Genomic DNA, 13025 nt, shown 5'->3' with positions numbered 1-13025 from the left:
TGTTCCCAGCAAGTTTTAAAGTGTAAACGTGTGTGTGTGTGAGGAAGCATGTGAGACTGAATGACTGTGGTCACAATATAGATGGATAGATTTGGGTGTTCAGAATCATGAGAGATGGAGCAGCACACAAAATTAAAAACAAAACAGCCAAGTCAATCTGTGCTTTCAGTTGATTCACTGACAATGCATGCATGGGATGGAGGGGGCAGCATATATGCCGTTAGGTACAGTAGGCAGGGTATTTCATGTCTTGTGCAGCAGGTAGATATTTTTTATCCAGTAATCACCCTAGCAACAACAAACGCGCTGACCTCAGCCGAAGCGCCAATAAGCTTTAAAGCCCCTCTTTCCTCACTTCCTCTCAAACACATTGGGTTTGGCTTGCCTCTCTCCAGTTAGTTGGCGGCCATCTTGGATCTACCCATCAAACAAACCACCCTTACTTTTGGGATGAGAGGGAGGTCTTTAACCGAATTTGAGTCTTTCGGGGTACCAGCCCCATCGGAAACCGGAGCAGTGCGTGTCAGAAGCCGAAAATCTACAGGAACCCAAGGCTTCAAAAATTGGCTACAAATTCTGAGACCGGTTTTACGTGAACTCCTTCCTCCCCTATTCCTTGTCTGGACGTTCTGTGAATTGGTTGAGGACCTGTGAACTATCAGAACAACGTTTATTGAGCTTTTACAATAGAGTCGTTCCCGAAAAACGGATTGTTACATTTTGGAGCTCGGGGTTATGGTTTGTTTTTGGACAACTTTTTTGGGGGAATTGCCTTTGTCGCAATCTGTCCCACCGGTGTATTCTGTACAGTAATGCGGTTCGATCATTTATTTAATGAATCGGTGTTCTAGACATCTTCCGGCGTATGTTTTGCTGGAACTTGGCTGTGGCGTTGCGTTAATGTGGGTGAACGAATCCATGATCTTAAATACCAGTTCCAGACTTGCTGTACTGTCGTTAGACTAAGGTGCAGCAAAAGCAAAAAGCAGACGCAGAACCACTTCGGGGATCAAGGAATTATTAAAATGTCAACCAGAACGCCACTACCTACTGTCAATGAGCGTGACACTGAAAATGTAAGTATTTGTTCAGTTGAATAACGGTTAGTTCTTTATGGCCTTGTACCCAAACTGTGATACAAAGTAACCATCCACAATAGTGCATAACTAAGCTTTGTATCCGAATGTCAGACGGACGCAGAGCGCGTAGACTATATGTGACCCAAACTTTACATTCACATTAGGCCTATTACTGCAGAATTGATTTCGGACCGTGACACATTTTCCAGACTGGTAATTAGTCCGGACAGAAAGTTCTGTAAGTAAGACTACTTGGCACGCAGTTTATGCAAGATGCACATGTTGCGTAGAGTATGTATGTGTGCTTACAGAGAAATACATACAGTGCCTTTGGGAAAGTATTCAGACCCCTTGACTTTTTCCACATTTTGTTATGTTACAGCCTTATTCTAAAATGGATTAAACCGTTTTCCCCTCCATCAATCTACACCCTGAATGTCAGTGCAAGAGGCTTCATTTCAAAACCTGGTTCGATCCCGGGCTGTATCACAGCCGGCCGTGATTGGGAGTCTCATAGGGCGGCACACAATAGGCCCGGCGTCATCCGGGTTAGGATTTGGCCAGGACGTCATTGCAAAATAAAAATAATCTTAACTGACTTGCCTAGTTAAATAAACGTACATAAAAAAACACACAATTACCCCATAAAGCAAAAACAGGTTTAGATTTATTACAAATAAACTGATAAGCACATGTGTTAAGTATTCAGACCCGTCACTCAGTACTTTGAATCACCTTTACAGCTTTGAATCTATGCTATGATGCTTCAAGCTTGGCACACCTGTATTTGGGGAGTTTCTCCCATTCTTCTCTGCAGATCCTCTCAAGCTCTGTCAGGTTGGATGGGGAGCTTCGCTGCACAGCTATTTTCAAGTCTCTCCAGAGATGTTCGATCTGGTTAATGTCCAGGCTCTGGCTTGGCCACTCAAGGATATTCAGAGACTTTGTCCCGAAGCCACTCCTGGTTGTCTTGGCTGTGTACTTAGGGTCATTGTCCTGTTGGAAAGTGAACCTTTGACCCAGTCTGAGGTCCTGAGCGCTCTGGAGCAGGTCTTCATGAAGGGAATATCTGTACTTTGTTCCGCTCATCTTTCCCTTGAACCTGACTAGTCTCCCAGTCCGTGCCGCTGAAAAATATTTATCCAGCATGATGCTGCCACCACCATGCTTCAATGTAGGGATGGTGCCAGGTTTCCTCCAGATGTGACGTGTGACGCATTCAGGCCAAAGATTTAAGTCTTGGTTTCATCAGACCAGAGAATCTTGTTTCTCATGGTCTTGAGAGTTCTTTAGGTTACTTTGGGTAAACTCCAAGCAGGCTGTCATGTGCCTTTTACTGAGGCATGGCTTCCGTCTGGCCACTCTACCATAAAGGCCTGATTGGTGGAGTGCTGCAGAGATGGTTGTTGTTCTGGAAGTTTCTCCCATCTCCACAGAGGAATTTTGGAGCTCTATCAGTGACCATTGGGTTCTTGGTCACCTCCCTGACCAAGGCCCTTCTCTCTCGATTGCTCGGTTTGGCCGGGCGGCCAGCTCTAGGAAGAGGTGGTTCCAAACTTCTTCCATTTAAGAATGATGGAAGCCACTGTGTTCTTGGGGACCTTCAATGCTGCAGAAATGTTTTGGTACCCTTCCCCTAATCTGTGCCTTGAAACAATCCTGTCTCGGAGCTCTACGGACAATTCCTTTGACCTCATGGCTTGGTTTTTGCACTGACGTGAACTGTCAACTGTTGGATCTTATAGACCGTTGTGTGCCTTTCCAAATCATTTCCAGTCAATTGAATTTACCACAGGTGGACGACAATCAAGTTGTAGAAAGTAGTCAAGGATGATCAATGGAAACAGGATTCACCTGAGCTCAATTTCGTGTCTCATAGCAAACGGTCTGAATACTTATGTCAATAAGGTATTTCAGTTTTGTATTTTCTTTAAATAAATTTGCTAAAATTGTGTGTAGATTAATGAGGATTTTATTTATTTAGTACATTTTAGAACAAGGCTATAACTTAATAAAGGGAAGGGGTCTGAATACTTTCCCTTTGCACTGTGTGTATGTAAACTCAGCAAAAAAAGAAATGTCCCTTTTTCAGGACCCTGTCTTTCTAAGATAATTAGTAAAAATCCAAAAAACTTCACAGATCTTCACTGTAAAGGGTTTAAACTCTCTGGGATTGTTCGGAACGCTAGCGTCCCACCTCGCCAACAGCCAGTAAAATTGCAGGGCGCCAAATTCAAAACAACAGAAATCTCATAATTAAAATTACAAGTATTACAAGTATATAAGTATAAATACAAGTATTTTACACCATTTTAAAGATACACTTCTCGTTAATCCAACCACAGTGTCCAATTTCAAAAGGCTTTTCGGCGAAAGCATAATATATCCTTATGTTAGGTCAGCAACTAGTCACAGAAAGCATTCAGCCATTTTCCAACCGAAGAGAGGTGTCACAAAAAGCAGAAATATAGATAAAATGAATCACTAACCTTTGATGATCTTCATCAGCGGACACTCCCAGGACTCAATGTTACACAAAACATGTATGTTTTGTTCGATTAAGTTCATATTTATATCCAAAAACCTCAGTTTACATTGGCGCCATGTTCAGAAATGCCTCCAAAACATCCAGAGAAATTGCAGAGAGCCACATCAAATAACAGAAATACTCATCATACTCTTTGATGAAAGATACATGTTTTGCATAGAATTAAAAATAAACTTGTTCTTAACTTCTTATGGTATAGGGGATGCTTGCGTCCCACTTGGGCAAAAGCCAGGGAAAATGCAGCGCGGTAAATTTTAAAAAATGATATAAAAATCAAACTTTCATTAAATCACACATGTAAGATACTCAATTAAAGCTACACTCGTTGTGAATCCAGCCAACATGTCAGATTTTAAAAAGGAAGCATAAGAAGCTATTATCTGATGATAGCACAATAGTAAACAAAGAGGGTAGCATATTTCAACCCTGCAGGCGCTACACAAAACGCATAAATAATATATAAAACATGCCTTACCTTTGACAAGCTTCTTTTGTTGGCACGCCAATATGTCCCATAAACATCACAATTGGTCCTTTTGTTCGATTAATTCCGCCCATATATATATATATCCAAAATGTTGATTTTGTTTGGCGCATTAGGACACTAAAGAGGCCTTTCTACTGACTGAAAAACACCAAAAGAAAGATTCCCAGGGTCCCTGCTCATCTGGGTGAACATGCCTTAGGCATGCTGCAAGGAGGCCTGAGGACTGCAGATGTGGCCAGCGCAATAAATTGCAATGTCCGTACTGTGAAACGCCTAAGACGGCTACTGGGAGACAGGACGGACAGCTGATCGTCCTCACAGTGGCAGACCAAGTGTAACAACACCTGCACAGGATCGGTACATCCAAACATTACACCTGCGGGACAGGTACAAGATGGCAACAACAACTGCCCGAGTTACACCAGGAATGCACAATTCTTCCATCAGTGCTCAGACTGTCCGCAATAGGCTGAGAGAGGCTGGACTGAGGGCTTGTAGGCCTGTTGTAAAGGCAGGTCCTCACTTGACATCACCGGCAACAACGTTGCCTATGGGCACAAACCCACCGTTGCTGGACCAGACAGGACTGGCAAAAAGTACTCTTCACTGACGAGTGGTGGTTTTGTCTCACCAGGGTTGATGGTCGGATTCACGTTTATCGTCGAAGGAATGAGCGTTATACTGAGGCCTGTACTCTGGAGCGGGATCGATTTGGAGGTGGAGGGTCCGTCATGGTCTAGGGCAGTGTGTCACAGAATCATTGGACTGAGCTTGTTGTCATTGCAGGCAATCTCAACGCTGTGCGTTACAGGGAAGACCTCCTCCTCCCTTATGTGGTCCCCTTCCTGCAGGCTCATCCTGACATGACCCTCCAGCATGACAATGCCACCAGCCATACTGCTCGTTCTGTGCGTGATTTCCTGCAAGACAGGAATGTCAGTGTTCTGCCATGGCCAGCGAAGAGCCCGGATCTCAATCCCATTGAGCACGTCTGGGACCTGTTGGATCGGAGGGTGAGAGCTAGGGCCATCCCCCCAGAAATGTCCAGGAACTTGCAGGTGCCTTGGTGGAAGAGTGGGGTAACATCTCACAGCAAGAACTGGCAAATCTGGTGCAGTCCATAAGGAGGAGATGCAGTGCAGTACTTAATGCAGCTGGTGGCCACAACAGATACTGACTGTTACACCTCCCCCCCTTTGTTCAGGGATACATTATTCCATTTCTGTTAGTCACATGTCTGTGGAACTTCTTCAGTTTTTCTGTTATTAAATCTTATGTTCATACAAATATTTATGCATGTTAAGTTTGCTGAAAATAAACGCATTTGACAATGAGGACGTTTCTTTTTTTTGCTTAGTTTATTAGGGTTGCACCGATATTACATTTGACTGATTGTTTTCCTTGACAAAAAAACCAATAGCAATATTTAACATTTTTACGGCCTTTTTAAGCATTCTAGTACAGTTAAATAGTTGGAACACACTGACAAACAGTGATTTTGTTGTCATTTACGAAAGTCCCCATTACCAGTAAAACGTAATCAAAACCTATTTCTTTCACTTACTTGCTGTGCTGTTTCGTTGTTCATTTGTTCAGTCTCAACCAGGATTTCATCATACATGTCAAGCAGTGAAGTTTCAGCTCTGTCTGTCCATGGCCTTTCTTCCTCAGTGCGCACTGTCACTGTGTCCGTTTCCATCTTGTCCAGCTGTGTCTGTAACATTTCACATAAACCCTGTTTCTAGTCTGCATTGAAGTAGCGGTCGTTGTACCTAGCATCGACCATGGTGGAGACACAGTAGAGGCTCAGAGAGAATGCCACCGAATCGCTTGATCACAGCCTCTAGTACTTATCCAAGTTAACCCAACAGTCTGTGTTGGCATTTTTGTTGAGCAGGCGTTTCATTACCATGACAGGGTATCACGTCTGCTGCAAACGCAGTTGAGCTTATTTCTCCAGTCAGTTGTTTGAATGGAGCTAGGAGTGTTCATGCTTCAAACATGTTCTCAAATCCCATTGAAATGGCAGCAGCGGTATGACAACCAGCACATTAATGAGCATGCAATACGGCTTTCCTCAGTATGAAATCCTTGTCGACCCACTGTGCTGTCAGACTCATAATGCTCATGGGGCTGACATCACTGATCCAAATGTCAGTCGTGAAGCTAATAGCAGTGACGCCCATAGCAAGTAGCTCATGGATGTTCGTTTCAACAACACTGTGTAACTCTGGTAGGGCAACATCTGGAAAAATGGCGCCTACTTGGTAATGTGTACCGGTGCTCGACCAGTCACGAAAGCCAACATCACCCACGACAGAACGGTTGATTGTCAAGGGCAATGAACACCATTATCTTGGCATGACTGGATTTTGCCATTTGAGTTGTCTGGCTGAAATGTTCTTACTCTTTCAAATGACTGCTTGACTTGTTGACTGCTCGATCCACACAGCAGACATTGTGGGCTAGGTTAGGAATGCTGTGTTGCAACACGTCATCTACCTACTTTTTATATAGGTATGCACATCAGCTTTGACATTGGTTTTCCACATCCGCGTTAAACTAGACATCGGACCAATGTTGGCATTTTTGAGCTAATATCGTTTCATTCCGATATGCTTACCGATATATCGTAGTGTGTTATATATTTGTGTCTGTATTTTTACACACCAACAAATGCAAAGCCTTTGGGCTATTTTCTGGCCAATTTCTTGCAATTTGTCATGTTTAGAGATTCAACCGGTGATTGTGTTCAGTTTCATCTGTTAATTCTCAACGTCATGCGCTCGGATGACAGGCACTGACAGCTCCATCATTGAAGGCATTGAAACAGAGAGCATGGGTTGGCGGCCTAGATACTACCTGTCATGCTGCCTCTTATCATACATTCTATTTTGGTGGGGCAAGGTCCAAATGTGACATTACAAAGATGCCTCTGTTTTTATTGGTTGGCACGGTATTAAGGGGTACAGTGACTTCAGAAAGTATTCACACCCCTTGACTTATTCCACATTTTGTTGCTTTTCAGCCTGAATTGAAAATGTTTAAAATTGAGATTTGTTTTGTCATTTGCCTACACACAATACCCCATAATGTCAAAGTGGAATATGTTTGTTTGTATTTGACCCCCTTTTCCTCCCCAATTTCGATCTTACCTCATCGCTGGAATTCCCGAACAGATTCAGGAGAGGAGAAGGTCGAGTCATGCGTCCTCCGAAACATGACCCGCCAAACAGCGCTACTTAACACCCGCACACTTAACCCGGAAGCCAGCCGCACCAATGTGTCAGAGGAAACCGCCTCTAAACGTGTTTTCACTTTGTCATTATCGGGTATTGCATGTAGATGGGTGAGAAATCAATTGAATCCATGTTGAATTCAGGATGTGTAACAACAAAATGTGGAATAAGTCAAGGGGTCTGAATACTTTCTGAAGGCACTGTACCTCATAATACCGTGCCAACTAATAACAGAGCAGGCGTCTTTGTCATGTAAAGATTGGACCTTGCCCCACCACAATCGAATTGTTATATATACGAGGCAGCATTACAGGTAATATGCCGTTTCTAGGCCGCCAACCCAGGCACTCTGTTTCAATGATGGAGCGGTCACCGGAACGCATGAATATATGGCGGTGGAAATGAAGCGATGATGATATACACTATAAAATAGACCATACACTATAATAGTAGAGGTCCTCATGCACTTACCTCAAATTCATAGTTTTACTAAATTCGCTGTATTGATATTGCTCTCCGTTACTTTTTGTGTGGTCATTGGCAGCGTATACATAATCTCAATTTTAGCTTCAAGACGCCGGCAATTTGAAAAAACTAAAAAGTAGTTTGGGCTCTGTCTGCCCAACACGTTTGAATTGAGCGACAGGTGCCCACAATGTGTTCACACTTGTCTGAGCATCACTGAGCGCAATTTGGATCAATAACCTGCCACCAGCACAAAACCGGACGAGCATGCCATTCAGCGAGGATGAAGGGCTTACACTCGGTAAAAGGGCACGGTGTCGCCATAGTAAGTATCTATTCTCTTCCAGAAGTCACCCATAACGATTTAGATGCTACAATGATTATCCACACTACATTTGCGTGTTTTGTCACAAAGTCAAATTGGGCGAACTCTGAATTTTAGGAAATCTTTCTTTAATGACAATTGGCGCGAGAGAGAATATCTTGTCAAGATGGCAGTTAAGATAACGTTTAGGTTAGTGAATATGCAAAAGTATCAATCGGGCTATTTTAAATTGATCAGGGTTCATAGTTTTTACTGTAAGCCAAGGTTGAGGTATTTGGAGACTTTCGAATTCTGTGCGCAAATCAGACATGTCTGTGCGTCCTATTAAGAGAGACCTGCAATTTCGAAAACCTGTATTCGGCTACCCATACCGATGTCACATTCAAGTTTGAGTTGAACAACCGGTGCTGTGTTTAAAATGAGCCCCCTTGCTCACACAGCACATACTGTAATTAGGCTACATCCGACCCTTGACACCATTCATGGGAGAGACTTTCACAATGGAGCCATTGCTTGACACCAAACGACTCCATCCCTGACCAAGCCTTTGACACTATGGTTGCTACCTTGGTCTGTTATTTTGGGGCACAACGTTGATTCATTGTCTGTGTGCATGACTTTGAAAGGCATTAAACTGCAAGTGGTTTAGCAGAATGAGAAACCACAGATGGGCCTTCTGACGCCATCAAAGAGGATCGTCTGTAACTATCTCTTTTTAAATTATTTGTTTTGTCTGGGTTGGATTTATTTTGTTAAGATAGGAAAATTAGGAGACCGAGTGAATCCGGAGGGCAGTGGGTTGTATTTGAACTCTGGTAGCCTAGGCTGTACATGACAGGGTCCACAGGGTCCACAGCCTACCTATCCTAATACGGAGTTCACATCGCTATATGGTCCTAGATATGAAGATGCTCTGATTCTTAGGGCCTATTCCATAGAGCCAAATTGTCACGGTGGCATACAGACTCCTCCTCAGTCTCATTGTACTGCACGCTGTGGGATTATATTTCACAATTGCCTTTTGTATGATCTTTTGAAAGGTTAGGAGAATCAATGTTCTTTCAGTTTGAGTTTTGAGCGTGTCCCAGTTTGCTCAGAGCTGTCAGAACTTGGGTATATAGAGGACAGGATTTCTGTTAGCCGGTATTTTTATATTTTTTGTAAACCGATTAAATACAATTGACACCTGGCCAATTGTCCGGGAAAAGGAAATGAATCCATTGCGAAATAATGCTTTTTAGCCTATTAATTGAGGGAAAAACCAGTTGAAGGAATTAAATCTGACCGGTCATGCTTATCGGTGTATATGGGTTAATTTGTATAATTATGTGTAATTAAATTGCTGCGTGTGTGTATTTATTCGTTAAGTATCACAGATAACAGAGCCTCGGAGGGAAAATCTGTTAGAAGGCGCGTTGATAAGCCCAATCATCTTGCAACAATTCTAAATGCAATATTTAAATAAAAAAAAATAGGCTATTTTTATTTCTTTACTGGCTAATTTAAGTGCGCTTCCCCTTCACAATTCAAATGCATAAGTAAGGCAGGTTTCATCAGTGCATCACACACCACTTTGCAATGAGCTGGAGGCTGTATGCATTTTGAAAACCTATAGCTACTTAATTGTTTGAAACTTGAACATTTTACTACATATTGTGAGGAATGTTTTACCTTGCTTCAATGTAGCCTAGGCAAAATCTGACCATATCCGTAGAGGAAATGATTTTGTAAAGACTTCCTTCCATATGCCATTGAAACCAGTAGCCTATTTCGCTCATGTTCTATTGGTTTTCAACTTTCTTTTATTGTCTGATAGCCAACTGCACTCTGCACATTGTTGCGCTAATAATGTTAAATTCATATTTGATCAACATGTTTAAGCTAAACGTTCTTATCTGTTGCATCGGGTTCATTGCTTTAAAAAAAGAATGATGTAGCCCAGGCCTACAGGTTGCATGAGTTTGGGATCTATCATCCAACAACTGTTCCAGAGTCTGTCTGTTATTTCTTTCTCAACAAGCTGACCATTATTATAAAAAAGTTTACCTGTTCTATATAGGGGCTAGTCTTTACAGAAATACATAAAATAATAAAAAGGCTACTAAAAGCATGTTTGGCCATCGTTTAGATTGAAATGGCATAGGCATGTCCTGCAAATACCAAATAGATTATTGTTGAGTTACGACTGTCAGTGGTATTTAGAGGCCCATAAGGCAATAAAAACAGGGCAAGCTAAGTAAATTGAATTAAATTGACAAAATGATATAGCCTAATTTGGGCTACTCTTGTCTTTACAGAAATACATAAAATAATAAAAAGGCTACTAAGACCTCTAAGACCTCTATCCAATCTACTCATCATAATACAAATAGTAGGCTATTGTACTTAAGTCTGCAAATGCGATGATACATGGCATGTTTTACTATAAAGGTTTATGGTGAAAATGTTTCCTCAAACTTGAAACTCACTCTCCACCTATGCATAGGTCAGCAATGTAGCTTTTTGTTGCTCGTCTTGATGGCGGAGGAAAAATTAATGTGGACAGTTATTCTAACATCTTCAAAGTGCGTGGTAAAGACATGTAATTTCATCCTCGACGTGCATGTTCTGTTAAGATAAATGACCAGAATCTAAATGTGATTTTCAGTCCTTCTGAGCACTGTGGGGTGGACCCCCTAATCAAGTTGCGCACGCAATGCATATGTGTCTGGTGAATTTCTCACATCTCCGGTAAATGAAACTATATTTTTCTGACAGAAACCCTGATAGAGGGTAAGCTACTTGGTTGCTGGTGTCATTAGCATTTAAAATGGGCCTAATCTGTGAGGGGGAAAACGGGTTCAACACAGTAGTTGTAGGCACAGAACTCTGTGCACACAAGTAGCAAAAATATTACCCCTCCATGAAGTGTTTTGTTTGTGTTTTTTGAACAGACACTGTCTTATGAAACACTTGGTCATAGACAAATAGAAAGTGTTGTGACTGAAAAGGAGAAACCACAGACCAAGGGGTTGTTTTCACAGCAGTAACATCCCAGCAGTGTGTCAATGTTGCCACAATGTTACAACGATGCTCTTTGTGTGTGTGTCTTTTAAATGTAGACTGAGGCTGAAGCGTTTTGGCGTCATCTTATGATTTCTCATTCAACAGTAAACCGGTTTTCATCCAACCATTTCATGCATAAAAAAAGTATGCAGAGTTTATAGGCAGATGTAATAACCACAATACGTTATGAAATAAGTTATGTGCACGGTGATGAGCTTCATGCAAATGTACAATAAATATTGAGGGTAGGCTGTCATTTGAATGATGCTGGTGACATAAGGATCGGCGCTTGACTATAATTGAATTATTATTTTTTATCCATAAACTCTTCAAATAACATTCCCTGTCCACTTTATCAGTGAACTGTTGTCTAGCGCATGCGCCAAAACCAGATCGGGCAAGTATGCCATTGGTTAACTTCCGGGTTGGAGCCAGCGGTTCGGTCTGCAGGTAGTATAACTTTTCATTACATTTCATTACATTTCATTATAGTACAACGGTTTGATTTGTCTAATCTTAGCAATTTCTTCTTAGCTAGCTACATAGCCGTCTTTGTATCAAAGATAATTGCGTAATTATCGTATTTCGTCGTCCTAACGTAGTCTACACTGCTATCTGCCCAGCAGCTAGCCAGCTAGCCAGCTAGCAAACGTCCACCGTCTTCCGAATACCAGCACTGTAAAAAACTATTACACTCAACTGAACGACTTGATTAGTGTAGTGTTAGCTAGCTACATAGTTGTCTTTGCTGTCTTCGTATCCAAGATAATTGTGTAGTTTAGAGTGTGTAGTCTTAGAGTGATTATCTTAATTTACCGAGGTTAGCTAGCCAGCTATTTGTCGTCCTTAACGTAGGAGACACTGCTAGCTAGCCAACAGCTAGCCAACGTCTACCGAATAGAACTTCCTCACTCAACAACCCGGTCGCATTCGCTCCACAGGTAGTATCACATTTTCATTTAATTTCATTACAGTACAACGGTTTGATTTGTTTGATCGTAGCTAGCTACATAGCTAGCTACATAGCCGTCTTTGTATCAAAGATAATTGTGTAGTCTAGAGCGATTTTCTAGGTTAGCTAGCCAGCTATTGTCGTTCTTTTAACGCAACGTAACGTAATCAACACTGCTAGCTAGCCAGCTAGCCCCCGAATAGCAGCACTGTTGAAACTATCACACTCAACGGAACGACTTGATTAATGTAGTGCCAACAACGCAGCCACTGCTAGCTAGCCTACTTCAGCAGTACTGTATCATTTTTAATAATTTTAGTCAATAAGATTCTTGCTACGTAAGCTCAACTTTCTGAACATTCGAGACGTGTAGTCCACTTGTCATTCCAATCTCCTTTGCATTAGCGTAGCCTCTTCTGTAGCCTGTCAACTATGTGTCTGTCTATCCCTGTTCTCTCCTCTCTGCACAGACCATACAAACGCTCCACACCGCGTGGCCGCGTCACCCTAATCTGGTGGTCCCAGCGCGCATGACCCACGTGGAGTTCCAGGTCTCCGGTAGCCTCTGGAACTGCCGATCTGCGGCCAACAAGGCAGAGTTCATCTCAGCCTATGCCTCCCTCCAGTCCCTCGACTTCTTGGCACTGACGGAAACATGGATCACCACAGTTAACACTGCTACTCCTACTGCTCTCTCTTCGTCCGCCCACGTGTTCTCGCACACCCCGAGAGCTTCTGGTCAGCGGGGTGGTGGCACCGGGATCCTCATCTCTCCCAAGTGGTCATTCTCTCTTACCCCTTACCCACTTGTCTATCGCCTCCTTTGAATTCCATGCTGTCACAGTTACCAGCCCTTTCAAGCTTAACATCCTTATCATTTATCGC

The 13025-nt window shown here is 42.5% G+C and overlaps 1 pseudogene; it reads left to right on the top strand.

The window, feature by feature from the left end:
- The first annotated feature begins 395 nt into the window (after positions 1-395).
- Positions 396-13025, top strand: part of LOC115139574 (MAP/microtubule affinity-regulating kinase 3-like) — a 144684-nt pseudogene continuing 132054 nt past the window's right edge.

The sequence above is a fragment of the Oncorhynchus nerka genome, linkage group LG13 (genome assembly GCF_034236695.1).
Source record: "Oncorhynchus nerka isolate Pitt River linkage group LG13, Oner_Uvic_2.0, whole genome shotgun sequence".
NCBI lineage: Eukaryota > Metazoa > Chordata > Actinopteri > Salmoniformes > Salmonidae > Oncorhynchus > Oncorhynchus nerka.
This window is presented reverse-complemented; position numbering and strand designations above follow the sequence as displayed.